This window comes from Gopherus flavomarginatus, chromosome 6, assembly GCF_025201925.1.
Source record: "Gopherus flavomarginatus isolate rGopFla2 chromosome 6, rGopFla2.mat.asm, whole genome shotgun sequence".
In the NCBI taxonomy this organism is placed as follows: Eukaryota; Metazoa; Chordata; order Testudines; family Testudinidae; genus Gopherus; species Gopherus flavomarginatus.
Genome location: NC_066622.1, coordinates 101,406,070 through 101,425,179, shown reverse-complemented (window position 1 = coordinate 101,425,179; position 19,110 = coordinate 101,406,070). Strand labels below are relative to the sequence as shown.

Below are 19,110 nucleotides of genomic sequence, written 5' to 3'. Positions count from 1 at the left end.
TTTGACAGGTCTTCAGCAAAAGACCATTACAACCAGGAGGCCAATGCAGAGGGCAGGAACAAAAGAGAAGCACCAATCTAAATAAGGCAAATCAATATTTTAGCACAGGGTTTTTTTTTCCCCCTCATTAGTCCACAGCTGTTGTGTTAAATGGTGCTTTTGATTACTGCTTCTTGAGGGCATAAAAACACCTATAAAAATGCCTGCTTCTTAAAAGCTGCAAAGGTTGAAGAGCAGAGAAATGCTGAGAGGACCCTGCTGCTTGCGGGCAATTCTTTTTAAGCGAAAAGGTTTAGCAGATCATAGACTGCTGCAACTTCTTATTTACCGGGCTGTAATTGCCATCCTCCAGCAGTAGAAAGCATACATCTGGCTATCGCTGCCGAGAGAGAGAGAGAGCGCGCTTTTTTAAGATCACATTGCCACCAACATGGTTGGGCAAAGAGAGGGTTGTCACTATATGGTTCCCTATGGAGTGGGATAATCAAAAGCAATTCTTACTGTATGCTACTTTTAAAATTTTCAATACCTTCTCTTCTTTGAGGACATTACATTTTAAAAACAAAACTGAAATACTCTATGACGGATCTATAACAATTTTGATGAATGAGTGAAGAGCGAGAAATCCATTTAGCTGTGTCTTAATCTAGTTGTTACAATAATTCTGTGAAGAAAGAAGACACAGCCCTGAGCATAGTGGTCTCATTAGGCATGTAACAGGAATGAAACAATGTGTATTGCTCAATATCCAAAACATGGATTTTCAAAAACTAATCACAAACGCAAACCCTTTCAGGTGTCTTTAAACAGGTACCAATGTCAGTGCAATACATTCACATCATATGTGCATGATTTAAAGTTGTATGTGGTACCATGAATAACGACCAGTCCTGCCACTGAAGTATAAAATGAGACACTTCCTCATAATTTTGCATAGTTAAAATTTCAACTCAACAAAAACTGAGCTGCTGCTAAAACTATGCTAAACCTGAGTTGTGCTCTGCTCACTGTGACATTAAGAACAAATAATAATAATAATAATAATTAGAAAGGGATGTATTTTATCATAATAGAAAAGCTAATATAATCTGTATATGTTCTGCCAAGTCTGAGAAGTTGAGTGGAGGCACTTTGCTAAATGATGATTTTGGAGCTCGCTTGTTAATGTACAGAAGCAATACTGTGACATGCCAAGCCACAAATCTGTACTGCACAGAATCCCTAACCCTCTCTCTCACAGCTAGAACCAATAGAACAAGATCAGAAGCACATTAAGCAAGCAGCTCACTCTGGCACTTGACACATCCTACCAGAAAACCAACCATTCACTCTTCATAACTTCCCACTTACTTAACAGAAGAATTTACAGCTAATTGGAATATTTGACTCTCAAAAAATGTCATCTGTGTAGTCACTCATATGTGTTTTTAAGTAACCATTGGAGAAAAAAAAAAAAAAAAGAGACAAAAGTGCATGGTGCCTAATGGAGGTGGTGTTCCAATAGAGGCAGAGCAGAACTGAATACAATTCATTTGAGAATACTTTGGGTGAAATCACAAGATGGGAGTATTACAAGGTAGAATGTCCTCACCCTTGATTCCTTGCTACGAACACTTCTCATGCACATCAGTGGCAAGTTCAACACAGAGTGTTTTATTTACAATGGGCTTTATAAATGTTTATTCCCCACAGCATAAGGCTTCTCCCCAAGCCACTACCTACTATTAAACATAAGACAGAAGGAAGAGTGATCTCTGGATTTCAGAGAGATGAGATCTTTTACTCTTCCTTCCTGCCTTCCCTACTTTTCTGCTGTCTCTTCCTGTCTCTCTTTTAACCATCCTCAGCTGAGAAGCTATATCCCCTTGTTGATTAGTAAAACACCTGGTACTTAATCAATTAAGTCATCACTTTGACTCATGGGGGGATGCTGACCAAATGCACATAGCCAGCCTTAGGGCTTATCCACCCTTAAAACACTGCAGTTGAATCATTTCAAGGAAGAAGGGAGGGCTTCTCTCATTGGCCTAGGTACTCCATCTCCCCAAGAGGCGGAAGCTAGGTTGACAAGAGAATTTTGCCATCCACCTAGAGCTGTGTACACCTGAGGTTAGGTTGGTTGAACTACATCATTCAGGAGTGTGGATTTCTCACAACCCTGAGCAACATAGTTACACCAAATCTAATCTCCTAATGTAGGCCAGGCCTTAGGCTACTCTCACTCTGTCACACAGAAGTCGTCTAATAAAGGCGATTCTTTTAGAGGTGTCTCTCATTTCCATTTATATGAGGAGATAGTGTCTATTTGACATACCAGGTGTCACTGCACACACGTGGATACACACTCCTGATTAACCAAAGTCATTTCTCCCAACCAGACAAGCTGAAAAATTTGTTTTTAGGTTCAACTGCAGAAAGTCTTGAAACAAAAACCAATGTTCAGAAATGCAGTAAATTTTCTGTCATGATTGTGTTTTTGTTCAAAGGCCCACTAAAAATTATCAGAGACGTGAAAGTACAGAGAAAAGAGAAAGTTGCTGTCAATTATCAAATAAAATAAGCATATCTGAGAGTGGGTAACAGTTCTTGGTGGTTGTGTACTTTTCTTGGGGCACAGGGGGAAGGAGGAGGTCAGAGTTCCACAGTCACCCAAATCCTGCCCCCTTGAAAAGGGAGTTTCATAAAGATCCTAGTACTGAACAGTTGAATTTAGCCCATGTGCAGTCTTTTCCTACTCAAAACAAAGATACAATGTTAAAATAAACATTAAACCTTACAGTTCAGAGTCTAGCTGTTCAATGTAGTTTGAACTGTAATTTCTCAGATTTCAGTTTATATTAAATGATGGTCAGGTCAAAAATTAAATAGTTCTAGCTTGAAGATAAAAATGAATTTGGTATTCTACAACTAAACATATTCCTTTATTTTAGTGTAATTGCAGAAAAACAAGGACTTTTCTGAATAATATACCTCCAGTGGAACAATGCACAAAACCAATGGTTCCAACAGGGACAGAAAACGGGGGAAAAAAAAAAGTATGGGAAACTGATCAACCTAGCATCATATCTATGGGATAATTTTCCATGTCAACAAGTTAAATCCAAATATATTCTTACATTAACTAAAATTACACAAAGGCAAATGCATAGGAACATTTGTATTCAAGAAGAATATCAATCATGAACCTGAGACAGGGCCAATAATTTATTTTAGATTCACAGTTCCACTCATAATAAATCGTTGGACTTCTGTGTCTATAGTATTGTTTCAGTACTCATCTATTCATAAGTACCATACTACTACAAATTCATTCCAGCAAGTTACCACCACTGAGTAACTAATGTAACATCAATGCAAAGGCAAAGTTTTTTTTGCCATTCTGCAGAACTGGAATAAGCTATGTTCTACATGCAGCAATACTACTTAAAAAAAAAAACAGTTCAATACCTCCTCTACTATATTTTTATATATATATACACATACACACATACATACACACATACACACACACACACACTATATGCACTGTACAGACTGTAAAATATCACTACAAAAAGTACTGTTTGTTAACAGCCCTAGTCTTTCAAAATAATTATCCTGTACATCAGTCTACCAGAACAATAAGCTCAGGCCACAGGTGGTAGAACAATCCGCCACGAATGCACAACAGAGGTCAGAAGTTAGAACTTGGACACAAACCATTGTTCTGTAATAATGCACAACAGTTTCATTGTTTAACTAGAAGGTTCCAGCAATATATAGCTGTCCCATGATCCATGAAAAGTGTTGTGGCATGTATGTGAACCCCTGGATTAAACAACTAGGAACAAATATTTGTGCTTATGTATACAAGAGTTTATAATCATGTTAGGGTACGTCTACACTACGGGATTATTCCGATTTTACAGAAACCAGTTTTGTAAAACAGATTGTATAAAGTCGAGTGCACGCGGCCACACTGAGCACATTAATTCAGTGGTGTGCCTCCATGGTTCGAGGCTAGCGTCGATTCTGGAGCGTTGCACTGTGGGTAGCTATTCTGTAGCTATCCCATAGTTCCCGCAGACTCCCCCGTCCCTTGCAATTCTGGGTTGAGATCCCAGTGCCTGATGGGTCAAAAGTCATTGTCGCGGGTGGTTCTGGGTAAATGTTGTCTCTCATTCCTTCCTCTGGGAAAACAACAGCCGACAATCATTTCGCGCCCTTTTTCCCTGGATTGCCCTGGCAGAAGCCATAGCACCGCAACCATGGAGCTCGTTTAGCTTTTTTTTTTTTTTTTGCTGTCACCGTATGTGTACTGGATGCCGCTAACAGAGGCATTACTGCAGCGCTACACAGCAGCATTTGTTTGCTTTTGCATAATAGCAGAGACAGTTATCAGTCGTTCTGTACCGTCCGCTGCCATTGTAAATTGGCAGTAAGATGACTGTTATCGGTCGTTCTGTACTGTCTGCTGCTATCATGGGTGCCCCTGGCTGAGGTCGGCCGGGGGCGCAAAGGCAAAACTGGGAATGACTCCCCGAGTCAATCCCTCCTTTATGGTTTATAAAAATAGAGTCAGTCCTGCCTAGAATATGGGGCAAGTTTACTAGAGAACCAGTGTATCAGAGAGCACAGCTGCTCCATGTCAGATCCTGCAAAAATGATGAGCTGCATGCCAGTCACGGGGGGTACCCCTGCAACAACCCAACCCGTTGCTTCCCTCCTCCCACAACCTTCCTGGGCTACCGTGGCAGTGTCCCCCCCATTTGTGTCATGAAGTTATAAAGAATGCAGGAATAAGAAACACTGACTTTTTAGTGAGATAAAATGAGGGGGAGGCAGCCTCCCGCTGCTATGACTGTCCAGGCAGGACATTAAGCGGTGCGGGGGAGAGGAGCCCAGCATCCCGCTGCTATGATAGTCCAGACAATACAGAATCTTTTCTTTACACAGGAAAGGGAGGGGGCTGATGGAGCTCAGCCCCCAGTTGCTATGATGAGGACGGTTACCAGCCGTTCTGTACCATCTACTGGGAACGACCAGGAATCATTTCTATTTTTACCCAGGCGCCCCAGGCCAGCCTCACCTGAGGCCAGCCAGGAGCACTCACGGGCTGATAGTGAAGACGGATAGCAGTCACATTGTACCGTCTGCCACCGGGAAGGGGAGAAGAGCGGATACTGCTCTTCACTGCTGCAGCATCACGTCTACCACCAGCATTCAGTAGACATAGGGTGACATTGAAAAAAGTCAAGAAACTATTTCTTCCCCTTTTCTTTCACGTGGTGGGGGGAGGGAGTAAATTGACGAGCTATACCCTGAACCACGCCGGACAATGTGTTTGAACCTACAGGCATTGGCAGCTCAGCCAAGAATGCAAATACTTTTCGGAGACTGCTGTAGACTGTGGGATAGCTGGAGCCGTCAGTACCCCCTCCCTCCCTCCATGAGCGTCCATTTGATTCTTTGGCTTTCCGTTACGCTTGTCACGCAGCACTGTGTAGCCTAGAGATTTTTTTCAAACGCTTTGGCATTTTGTCTTCTGTAACGGAGCTCTGACAGAACAGATTTGTCTCCCCATACAGCGATCAGATCCAGAATCTCCCGTACGGTCCATGCTGGAGCTCTTTTTGGATTTGGGACTGCATCGCCACCCGTGCTGATCAGAGCTCCACACTGGACAAACAGGAAATGTAATTCAAAAGTTCGCGGGGTTTTTCCTGGCCACTGCATCCGAGTTCAGATTGCTGTCCAGAGTGGTCACAGTGGGACGCTGTGGGATACCGCCATGATAACCTTTGTGGTTTAACTCATAATTTGTCACACTCTTGTTTGCACTGGGATTGATGGCTGGACAAGTGAACATGATGTCCAGTCCCTAGTCCACTGGACACTCATAGAATTCACAGACCCACTGCCCCCAAAGAAGCAGTATACACCTGCTTACCAGTTTCACCTCAGGATCACTGCTCTATTTAACACACAGGACTTAGATGCGTTTATAGTGAAAACAAAATGTAGAGATTTAAATGATAGCAAGTAGAAATATTGGAAAGCAATGGCTACATGTAAAATAAAACCATGATGTACACCCTATAATTTAGATTTATTTAACTAGTTATTGTCATGTCCTATATAATGACGCTCACTGGTATTTTTCAAACAGGTGGGCTATCAAACAAGCCACATTCTCAATTTGTCTCACTCCTCACTCCAGATATACCCAAAACAGTCATTTGATCTTTAAAAATCAACTGGACTCCTCCTGCTAGGTGCTCCTTTCTGGAGATTTTGAAATCTCTTCTCAATTTTGCAACCTTGATTAGTTGGTGGCTCCATATGCAAATAGACTTACATTGTAAGCCACATAGCAGAGAGATAAGCATCTCCACCCCCTGTCTGAACAGAACCTGTGTATCGCCTTTTGGTGAACTGTCTTCACTTTAAGAACAGTTTTCAGTATAGATATGTAACTCTTTAAATATCAGCCATCCATCCCTCTCACTATGATCAGGAGTACCAGCGCATTACTGGCTGTTCGTGGAGACCTCACATGCCACCCTCTGATGTGCTATTATGCAGACATCAGACTTAAGACCTTTGTAAACCTCTATGCATGCCTTCTACCAGTTGGTACCAAGGGGTCCCCAGGTCACAGATACCTTTTAGGAAAGTAATTTGATAGCACTAATTGAGGGCTCAAAATCTGCTCTAAGAGTTACATGTACATACTCACCTAAAAGTGAAGTAATCTGGATGTTTTGGCACTAACCAGAGTTTCAGATTAGTTCAGTGAAATGGTTCTACCTTCATATAAAAAAAAAAAAAAAAAAAAAAAAAAAAAAAAAAAAAAAGCAGTGCATGCTCTTGTGACAGAAGATCTTGATACTTCGGTGTGCTTTGACTGAAAGCAGAAAGACTTTATTTTATGCAACCACTACTTATACATTCATGGGCCAAACAAAGACTCAGTTCCAAACCCCCTCAAATGATAAATTCAGATTCAAGTCCTCAGATAGAACCAAAACTGCAAATGTGCATTTGGATCAATCTTGTAGGCAGACTAGGAAAGGGCTTCTTTTCTGGTTATTAGTTCAAATGTGGCCAAAACCTTGAAACAGTCAGTCATTCTCGTAATATTTCAGACAAAACTAGATATCTCAAAAGCACATCTGATATTGTGATCAAGATGAAGGAAATCTTATAAAATCATATGATTTAGAGAGCTTTCCAGGACTTTATGATCCAAATATGAAAACTAGTACTAATGGCTATCATGGGGATTTTGAGAGTTGCCTTGGAAGATTTAGAAGGTGTAGAAACCAAAAGGAAAGCTGTATGTAATTTTCCATCTACATCAAATTATACTTGAATCATTCTTAATTTTATTCTATATAAATCATTAAATTTAAAGGAAAGCAATAAAATGAATTATTCTACATTTGGTTATTTAGCATTTTTAGAATATCCTATGTGAGAATACACAACAGCATAGAAATGGTGGATAATGCATCTCCATATACACATCAAGCTAAAACACATTTCTGGAAGAAAGACAGATATAAATCTCCCTAGTTTATGTTTTAATCTCAAGCAAGTGTCTCTGAAGAAATGCATCTATGATAGATTACATAATTGTATTTACAGATTACTTCTCGTGTTTAAACTGCAGCAACAATGATATCTTTCAGTATTAGCAATAAAAATCTTAAAATATCACGCTTCTGGAAGTTTTCTAATACTCAGAACAAAATTGTTATCTTGAAGGGTCCCCATACGGACTACATGACACAACAAAATGATAATGGTACTTTTCTACTATGTTACAGCAATTTACCTTACAAGGTGGGTTAGAGGACAATCCTTATCCACCTAGGTAAGTGATGGGTTCTACTGGTTTTTGTATATTCTTACGGAATACATAAACAATGAGTACCTAGTCTATAAACTCTTCCAGCAAATACATTAATGGAAAGGGAAAAAAACTATTTAAGGTCAACTGCACCCAATAAAACAGAGCCAGATATTGAAGTCTAACATGAGACCTTTGTCTTCCTTAATCATTACACCACCATCACACCAAAGATCCCCAGGCCCGGATGCCTCTCAAATACCCTTGGAGCGAAGGGAAAATTTGAGAGTGGGCGGAAAGAAGGTTACTGCGTGGAGAGACACGGGGGCACAAGTGTCAGCTATCCACCAATCCTTCGTTGACCCCAAATTCATCAACCCAAAGGCCAAAGTTACAATTTACCCCTTCATGTCACAAGCTGTAGACTTGCCTACAGCTCAACTGCCTGTCCAGTACAAAGGCTGGTCAGGAATGTGGACTTTTGCAGTCTATGACAATTATCCTATCCCCATGCTACTGGGGGAAGACTTGGCCAACCAGGTGAGGCGGGCCAAGAGAGTGGGAATGGTTACACGTAGCCAAACCAGGCAAGCTTCCAGACCCATTCCTGTTCCTGAGCCGTCCACAGATGCCCCGTCTGTGTTACCAGAGACCCAGACAGAGGTAGTGGATCCAGATTCCATGCCAACCACTGAAACAGCCACAGCATCTCCAGTCCCAGGCCCGGAACTGGAACAGCAACCAGCCCCAGCAAGTGCAACTACATCTTCAAACTCAACGCCAGAGGGCGCCAGCGAGCCAAAACTGGCAGAAGCAACAGACAGCCATACCCAAAAGGCTCAGCCAGAGCCTGAAATACCCTCAGGTGCACCAGCGGAGAGCGGTACACCAGCAACGGAAACAACCCCATCACCTACATCGCTTCCAGAGGGACCAAGCCCAAGTCCACAGTCTGAGGAAGAACTGGTGACCCCAGCCTCAAGGGAACAGTTCCAGACTCAGCAGGAAGCAGATGACAGCCTTCAAAAAGCTTGGGCGGCGGCACGGAACACCCCACCGCCTCTCAGCTCTTCTAATCGATCCCGGTTTGTTATAGACCAAGAACTTTTATACAAGGAAATTCTTTCTGGTAGACACCGGAAAGAATGGCAGCCGCAAAAACAGTTGGTGGTTCCAACTAAGTACCGGGGGAAGCTCTTAAGCTTAGCCCATGATCATCCCAGTGGCCATGCTGGGGTGAACAGAACCAAGGACCGGTTGGGGAAGTCCTTCCACTGGGAGGGGATGGGCAAGGATGTTGCCAAGTATGTCCGGTCTTGTGAGGTATGCCAAAAAGTGGGAAAGCCTCAAGACCAGGTCAAGGCCCCTCTCCAGCCACTCCCCATAATTGAGGTCCCATTTCAGCGAGTAGCTGTGGATATTCTGGGCCCTTTCCCAAAAAAGACGCCCAGAGGAAAGCAGTACGTACTAACTTTAGTGGACTTTGCTACCCGATGGCCAGAAGCAGTAGCTCTAGGCAACACCAGGGCTAACACTGTGTGCCTGGCCCTAACAGACATCTTTGCCAGGGTAGGTTGGCCCTGCGACATCCTTACAGATTCAGGGTCTAATTTCCTGGCAGGGACCATGGAAAAACTGTGGGAAACTCATGGGGTGAATCACTTGGTTGCCACCCCGTACCACCATCAAACCAATGGCCTGGTGGAAAGGTTCAATGGAACTTTGGGGGCCATGATACGTAAATTCATCAACGAATTCTCCAATAATTGGGACCTAGTGTTGCAGCAGTTGCTGTTTGCCTACAGGGCTGTACCACATCCCAGTTTAGGGTTTTCACCATTTGAACTTGTGTATGGTCACGAGGTTAAGGGACCATTACAGTTGGTGAAGCAGCAATGGGAGGGGTTTACGCCTTCTCCAGGAACTAACATTCTGGACTTTGTAAGCAACCTACAAAGCACCCTCCGACACTCTTTAGCTCTTGCTAGAGAGAACCTAAAGGATGCTCAAAAAAAGCAAAAGGCCTGGTATGACAGACATGCCAGAGAACGTTCCTTCAAGGTAGGAGACCAGGTTATGGTCTTAAAGGCGCAACAGGCCCATAAGATGGAAGCATCATGGTAAGGGCCATTCACGGTCCAAGAGCGCCTGGGAGCTGTAAACTACCTCATAGCATTTCCCAATTCCTCACTAAAGCCTAAAGTGTACCATGTTAATTCTCTCAAGCCTTTCTATTCCAGAGACTTACAGGTTTGTCAGTTTACAGCCCAGGGAGATGATGCTGAGTGGCCTGACGGTGTCTACTACGACGGAAAAAAAGACGGTGGCGTGGAAGAGGTCAACCTCTCAACCACCCTGGAACGTCTGCAGCGGCAACAAATCAAGGAGCTGTGCACTAGCTTCGCCCCATTGTTCTCAGCCACCCCAGGACGGACTGAACAGGCATACCACTCCATTGATACAGGTAATGCTCACCCAATCAGAACCCCACCCTACCGAGTGTCTCCTCATGCCCAAGCTGCTATAGAACGGAAGATCCAGAACATGCTACAGATGGGTATAATCCGCCCATCTACCAGTGCATGGGCATCTCCAGTGGTTCTGGTACCCAAACCAGATGGGGAAATACGCTTTTGCGTGGACTACCGTAGGCTAAATGCTGTAACTCGTCCGGACAACTATCCAATGCCACGTACCGATGAGCTATTGGAAAAGTTGGGACGTGCCCAGTTCATCTCTACAATAGACTTAACCAAGGGGTACTGGCAAGTACCGCTAAATAAACCTGCCAAGGACAGGTCAGCATTCGTCACCCATGCGGGGGTGTATCAATTCAATGTCCTTCCTTTCGGCCTTCGAAATGCACCCGCCACCTTCCAGAGGCTGGTAGATGGTCTACTAGCTGGACTGGGAGAATTTGCAGTTGCCTACCTCGATGATGTGGCCATTTTTTCAGACTCCTGGCCCAAACACCTACTACACCTGGAAAAGGTCTTTGAGCGCATCAGGCAGGCAGAACTAACTGTTAAGGCCAAAAAGTGTCAAATAGGCCAAAACAGAGTGACTTACCTGGGGCACCAGGTGGGTCGACGAACCATAAACCCCCTACAGGCCAAGGTGGATGCTATCCAAAAGTGGCCTGTCCCACGGTCCAAGAAGCAGGTCCAATCCTTCTTAGGCTTGGCCGGATACTACAGGCGATTTGTCCCACACTACAGCCAAATCGCTGCCCCACTGACCGACCTGACCAAAAGACCCAGCCAAATGCAGTTAAGTGGACTGATGAGTGTCAAAAGGCCTTTACCCAACTTAAGGCAACGCTCATGTCTGACCCTGTGCTCAGGGCCCCGGACTTTGACAAGCCATTCCTAGTAACCACGGATGCATCTGAGCGTGGTATAGCAGCAGTGCTCATGCAGGAAGCAACAGATCACAACTTCCATCCTGTCGTGTTTCTCAGCAATAAACTGTCTGAGAGGGAAAGTCACTGGTCAGTCAGTGAAAAGGAATGCTATGCCATTGTGTACGCCCTGGAAAAGCTACGCCCATATGTTTGGGGACGGCGGTTCCAACTACAAACTATCCATGCTGCACTAAAGTGGCTTCATACTGCCAAGGGGAACAACAAGAAACTTCTTCGTTGGAGTTTAGCTCTCCAAGATTTTGATTTTGAAATTCAACACATCACAGGAGCTTCTAAGAAAGTTGCTGATGCACTCTCCCGTGAGAGTTTCCCAGAATTCAGTAGTTAAAAAGTGTTCTTAAAATGTAGAAGTCTGTTAGTTATATACTTAGTAGTATATGTAAAGGTGCATGTGTTGTAGTAATCTGTTTATTTTAAAGTTCTAGAAGGAAATCGCCGCCAGTGAGCTTCCCCACTGTCTGCAATTTGGGGGGCGTGTCATAAACAGATAGCTAAGGGTTAATGTCTCTTTCACCTGAAGCACCTGACCAGAGGACCAATCAGGAAACCGGATTTTTTCAACTCTGGGTGGAGGGAAGTTTGTATCTGAGTCTTTTGTCTGCCTGCCTGCTTTCTCTGAGCTTTGGAGAAGTAGTTCTACTTTCTAGTCTTCTGTTTCTAAGTGTAAGGACAAAGAGATCAGATAGTAAGTTCTATGGTTTCTTTTCTTTGGTATTTGCATGAATATAAGTGCTGGAGTGCTTTGATTTGTATTCTTTTTGAATAAGGCTGTTTATTCAATATTCTTTTAAGCAATTGACCCTGTGTTATATCATCTAAATACAGAGAGAACATTTGTATGTATTTTTCTTTCTTTTTATATAAAGCTTTCTTTTAAGACCTGTTGGAGTTTTTCTTTACTTCAGGGAAATTGAGTCTGTACTCACCAGGGAATTGGTGGGAGGAAGAAATCGGGGAGATCTGTGTGTTGGATTGCTAGCCTGATTTTGCATTCCCTCTGGGGGAATAGGAAAGTACTTTTTTGTTTCCAGGATTGGGAACAGAGAAGGGGAGTCTCTCTGTGTAGTTTCACAGAGCTTGTGTCTGTGTATCTCTCCAGGAGCACCTGGAGGGGGGAAGGGAAAAAGGATTATTTCCCTTTGTTGTGAGACTCAAGGGATTTGGGTCTTGGGGTCCCCAGGGAAGGTTTTTCAGAGGGACCAGAGTGCCCCAAAACACTCTAATTTTTTGGGTGGTGGCAGCAGGTACCAGGTCCAAGCTAGTAACTAAGCTTGGAGGTTTTCATGCTAACCCCCATATTTTGGACGCTAAGGTCCAAATCTGGGACTAAGGTTATGTCAGAGCCTCATTAGACCCTCTTTGTTTGGATTCCACTTCTTGAATGATTAATCTCTGGAGAAAAATTAATATTGAAAGCACCCAGGCTCCTTTCCCCAAATCACTAAGCTCTAATCTTGCTAGCTCACCATCACAATTCTTTTCCTTTTTTCCACAGTGCAAATTACCAAACTGAACAAATATCCTCAGAGGAAAAAAGAATGTGAATGAGCAGTTCCTTAGAAAGGAAAGGGTCTCAGTTCAAACGATGTACTTTTAAAATATTTCCAATTTAATGTAGCTATGTACATCCACTTTCCTTGATAATATTCAAGATAGTAGACACTCCTCACCTTTGATCATCCTAAATCAGTTCAAAGTTAAACCTTGCTGGGCCACTAATTAATTAGAAAAGAGAAAACAAAAACAAACAATACCAGTTAGGCAGAATGACTGTCCAGCAAGAACAAGGTCAGGTGTAAGATGTGCATTTCACTCAACTTTCTAACTGAAGCCACAACCTCATTAGTAGGTATGGAAAACCCCTTTTATAAGTGATGAATCTACATCATCATCATCATTTTGTATTACAGCAGCATGTAACAGCCCTAGTCATAGACCAGGACCCCATTGTGCTAGGTGCCGTGCAGACAGAACAAAAAGACAGTCCCTGCCCCAAGGAGTTTACAATCTAGAGTCATCATGAACCCCTATTTTATTACCAGTCTGGCAAAATTACATGACAACGCATTTTCTGAAACAAACATTCAATTAAAAGTTGACAACAGAAAAAGACCATTTTAAAGGGCAAATCAAGACCACAAAACCAATCAACAGAAGATATCAGATAAATTAAGACATTCACTTTCTTAGCATAGCCATTGCCTCTCACTAGTGTAGTGGTGCAATGGATTATCACCTTTTTTTGTCTTAAAGCAAACTCCTCTTTTCCACAAAACAAAAAGAAAGAATTTAAAAAAAAAAAATCAATCAGCTCTTCATCAAAGTTGTACAAAAGTTTTGAAAGAACTGAGACACAAGCTTAGTGTCTTCAGCTCTCTTGTCCCAGGCTCCTTACCCTACCAGTCTGATTCTTCCCTCCTTAGCTCCTCATCCCATCTCCATTCCCACTACCACCACCTACCGGCTCCAGTGCTTAATTTGTAAAGAAAGAGGTGGCAGGGTTAGGCAATTTTTTTCAAACTTTCATAACTGATGCAGCAAGCCCAGAGGTGTCAGAGATATGAACTGCCAAGCCTATAAGTGCCAGGGCTGAGTCTAGCAAGCCCCGGCACAAATTAAATATTGACTGGCTTTCTTGTCTTTCCCCATCCACCCAGCTCTCATATCCAACTCCAACACTTGCCAGCAAGACCTAGTCTCTTCCACCTCCCCTACTTGTATCTTGTCAGGCTCCTTGTCACAATCCAGTCTACCCTAAGAATGCCTAGATCCAGCTCTTTGACCTTCCTCCTTCACACTGCCTGGGTACCAGCAGAAGGTGGGGGGAAGAGGGCACTGGGAGCACAGGACAGAGGCTCCCTTCTTTCAGTTCCCATATTTGGCCATAACAGAGAAAGTCTGGCTTTGTCCCTCTAGCATGCTCAGTCACTCTGTGGGGATGGTGCATGCACAGTCTGGTCAGCAGTAAGAGATGTCAGAGGCTTGAGCATGCCTAGACAGGATGGAATCTCCAGAGATTTTAGCTGTTAAATTCTAGTAAGTCTGTACTATGAACTATGTTACAACTTTACCAAATCTGGGTATATTTTCATGGGCACGACAAAAGGCACATCTCTGACACTAAGGTCACTCTTTGGCAAATCATACAACTGTAGGACTGAAAGGGACTTCAGCAGGACATCTAATCCAGCTCCCTGCACCCAAGGTATAACTAGACCATTCCTGACAGGTGTTTATAACACCAGTTCTTAAACACCTCCAAAGATAGCGATTCACAATCTCCATAGGCAATTTGTTCCAGTGCTGACCATTAGGATTTCTCCTTCCTGATGTCCAACATAAACCTCCCTTGCTACAATTTAAGCCCATTGCTTCTTGTCCTATCCTTAGAGGTATCTTCCCACATAGGTCATGATTTCTAGACCTTTAATTAGTTTTGATGCTCTACTCTGGACTCTTTCTAATTTGTCCACATCTGTCCTAAATTATGGTACCCAGAACTGGACACAATAGAGGCCTTATCAGTACAGAAGAGAGAGGAAGAATTACTTCTTCTCCTGTCTTGGTCACAACATGCCTACTAATACATCTCAGCATAATGTTTGCTTTTTTTGCAACAGTGTTACACTGTTGACTCATTCAGCTGGTGACCATTATAACCCCAGGTCCTTCTCCGCAATATTCCTTCCTACATAGTCATTTCCCATTTTGTATGTGTGCAACTGATTGTTCCATCTGAAGTGGAGTACCTTGAATTGGTGCTTACCAAATTTCAGCCTGTTTGTCAAGATCATTTTGAATTTGAATTCTATTCTCCAAAGCACTTGCAACCTGTTTCATCTTGGTATTGTCCACAAATTTTATAAGCGTACAGTATTCTTTATGCCATTATCTAAATCATTTATGAAGGTATTAAACAGAACTGGACCCAAGACCAATCCCTGCAGGATCCCACAGTTTTCCAGCCATTTATGCACCCCACCTTACAGTAGTTCCATCTAGGTTGTATTTCCCCAGTTTTTTTTTTATTAGAAGGTCATGCAAGACAGTATCAAAAGCCCTACTAAATTCAAGATGTACCACATGTACCACTTTCCCTCACCCCATCTATAAGGCTTGTTACTCTGTCAAGGAAACCTATTAGGTTGATTTGACATAATTTGTTCTTGACAAATCCATGCTGACTATTTCTTATCACCATATTATCCGCTAGATGTATGCAACTTGATTATCTGTCCGGTTATTGAAGCTAAAGCTGACTGATCTATAATTCCCCAAGTTTTCCTTATTCCCACCAAGGCACGGTGACAAGCACTTAATATACCTTTGAAAAACTTCCAACTTCCTCATATTGTTTTTCCCCGTTAGACTTGCTTCCCATGGAATCTTACCTACCAACTCCCTGAGTTTGCTAAAATCTTTCTTCTTGAAATATATTATCTTTATTGTGCTGTTTTCCCTCCTACCACTCCCTAGAATTATGAATTCTATCATTCCATGATCACTTTCACTCAAGCTGCCTTCCACTTTCAAGTTCTCCACTAGTTCCTCCCTACGTGTTAAAAATCAAATCTAGAACAGACTCTCCTCTAGTAGCTTTCTCCACCTTCTGAAATAAAAAATTGCCTTCAATGCATTTCAAGAACTTGTTGGATAATCTGTGCCCTGCTGTACTATTTTCCCCTACAGATGTCTGGATAGTTCCCCATCACCACCAAGTCCTGGGATTTGGATGATTTTGTTTTAAAAAAACAAAACAAAAAAAATAAAATAAAACACACACACTTCATCCATCTCTTCTTCCTAGTTAGGTGGTATGTAGGGGACCCCATCATGACATCACCCTTAGGTATTTTAGGCCTTTTATACTTAGACTTGTCAAAAATTTCTGGGTGTCTTATTTCCCTCTCAACCTCAGTGCAAATGTATACATTTTGATATACAAGGCAACACCTCCTCCCCCCACCCCCACCCCCGGTCCCCATCAAGTTAGGGTTGCCAGATGTCCAGTTTTCAACCCAATACCCAATCAAAAAGGGACTTCCCCAGCCTGCTGAAAATGAGCATGTGGATGAGCATTGGGGAGAGCAAGAAACAAAAGGAGGGGGGAATGGAGTGAGTGAGTCGGGGCCTCAGAGAAGGGGCAGGGCAAGGGTTTTAATTTTGTTTGGTCAGAAAGTTGGCAACCTGTGCTCTGCCTAGAAATCTGTACCCTTCTATACCAGTATTCCAGCCATGTGTATTATCCCAAGTCTCTGTGATGCCAACTATATCATAGTTGTATTTATTAACTAGCATTCCTAGTTCTTCCTGTTTATTCCTCATACTTCTTGCATTAGCATGCAGACATCTATGATACTGATTTGATTTCCCCTCCTATGTTCCCTCTTGTCTCTCCATTGTACCTGCTATAACGGCCCATGCCGCCCCCAGAATTATGTCAGGTCCCTACATCAAAAAATGGGATACTAGATCGTTCCAAAGCAACAGTCATCAGATTTTTTTTAAACATAGAAAAATATATTTTCCCTAGTCTTGTTCTCAGAAACAGCTGAACCATTTTGGCTGACATTTTTGAGAACTATTCAGCCTGAAGCAGACACTTCGCATGGAAATTTTCAGCCTGAACGGTTAAATTTTGGCAAAGTTGTAAACAACTGAAAACACGGTCTTATAATGGGAAGCGTCAGACAGCATTCATGACAGGCAGTGCTACCAGCCCCACCTATAAAAAATAGCTAGATTTTGCTCTTAGGGTACACTAATGTAAATCTTTAGTAACTGCATTGACTTCAGTATAATTATTCCAATCAGAATTTTACATAAAGAATCTACACTGGCTCCCAGCCATCAGAACTGGATCCCAGCAACAGTGTTCCAACAGATATACACTGTCAAAGTTCTCTGCTACTAATTGCCCCCAAAACCTCCTTTAAGGAGGGTTACCCAGCACACAGAAAATCAATACATCTTTTATCTTCATTTACTGTCTACAGTACTGCCCACTGGGGGCAAGAGAGACAAGACAACGGGACAGATCCTCAGCAGGTGTAAACTGACTATGGGTGATACTAGCACTTGCTGTGTGTTCTGGCAACTTCAGTGTCACTAAGGCTATTTACACCATCCAGAGAACTGACTCAGCGTGCTTATCCCCAGCCTTGACCACTTCCCACAAGAACCAGAGCCCTGGAACCATGATAGCAGATACATCCAATCATTAGAAGCAGATGACTCCTGTTGGAGGGGCAAGCACGATGCACAGAAGGGTCCTTTCTCCTCAGGCGGATCTAGGAAAAATATCTTGCCCTGTACCTTCGTTGAGAAATATTTAGTCTGGTTTTAAAATACACATGATCTTAAGTGTCCCAAGCTCTGAGACAATGAACAATCAAAAGTGTTAAATCCCATTACTCATCTGCTTCCATGCCACTGCTTCCAAAGCAGCATCTTTGATTCATATAAAGCAGTTACCAGAGAAAAGTATGCCATCTTAAAGCTAAAGAATGCATAAACACAACTACCACTAAGTTTACAGCCAAAGCATCATTCAACACTAATCACCGCTGAATTAGCATTTTTGCATACAAGCTCTTCATCTAACCTCCTCAAGCTTTATGAAAGCTTTTTTTTTTTAAGCTCAGCTATGTTGAATTATTAACAGTTAAGTATTCCACGATTATTTCCCCCAATAAATTTCATGCTAATAAGTATAAAATATAGAATGCTTTAGTAGCAGCAAAATGAATATATATATTCAAAGGTGTGTGTGTGTGTGTGTATATATATATATATATACACACACACACACACACACACACCTTTGAGGTTCTCTTTTTTTTTTTTGTAATTTCCCTGTAATCAGTTATTTTTAATTTAACAGAAAGTTACGATTATAGGTCTTTGAGAAATAAGCATTTCCACTATTACCACCATTTTCCAGGGTTTATAAAGAAAATGATAAAAACTGTCAGTGGGAAACTGATCAATCAGGAAACCTTTGGGCCAGATAGAATCTCACTTACCTACTGGTGTAAATCTGAGTAACTACACTGACTCCATCTGACTGTTTAACTTAAGAAATAAGAGTACATGTGAAATGGATGTCTACTCATTTCCCCACTGCACCTTGACTTTAAGTTTTGAAATACTTTCACACCAAAATTTGAACCCAGGATATCTAGTCATTTCAGACACAAAACTGGCAAATTTCTCTAGGATTTGTTTCAAGTTTGCTTGTAGTTTTCTGATATTTATGGATCAGAAAATCCATAGTTAATTTGTAGGGCTAAAACAGTTTGGTTTGCCAAACTAGCCAGTTTTACTCTAGTCTTATTCCTAAAGCTGAAATTTGCTTCAAGTTCATTTTTCTTATTTTCAGATTTTGGAGCTTATAAGTTGAATGCCAAATGACAGACTAGAACAAGTATAAAGGATATTTTAAAGTTCCAAATAAACATATCCATACAAGTTTACTAGTACTCTACTCCTGGTGTTATGACCTAATCCTGGTGACCTATGACCCTCTGTCTTAACTAGCCAAATACGCAAAATTATGTATGGCTGCTGAAGTGTGAGGATAAGAATTCAAACATCCCCTTTTGTGAAACCACCAAGTTATTTTCCTTTCCTCCCCACCAAATAAAAATAAAGCATTGAGAAAGGATCAGGCTGATATTTTCTAAGTGATTCACCACACCCTCACTCAAAGCCTACTGAAGTTAACAGAAAAACATCTATTGAGATCAGGCCCCTGAGAGACTTGAAAGATCTACCCCTAAGTCTGAAAGTCTTCTCCTTTTAGAAATGCATACATTAATTTCTCTCTTATCCATGTTCTTTGTAGCCATTG

General features: G+C 42.1%; 1 protein-coding gene across 2 annotated transcripts in view; it reads right to left on the bottom strand.

The window, feature by feature from the left end:
* PCDH15 (protocadherin related 15) overlaps positions 1-19,110 on the bottom strand; it is a 1,406,570-nt gene that overhangs the window by 1,385,421 nt on the left and 2,039 nt on the right. The gene's annotated exons all lie outside the window — the stretch shown is intronic.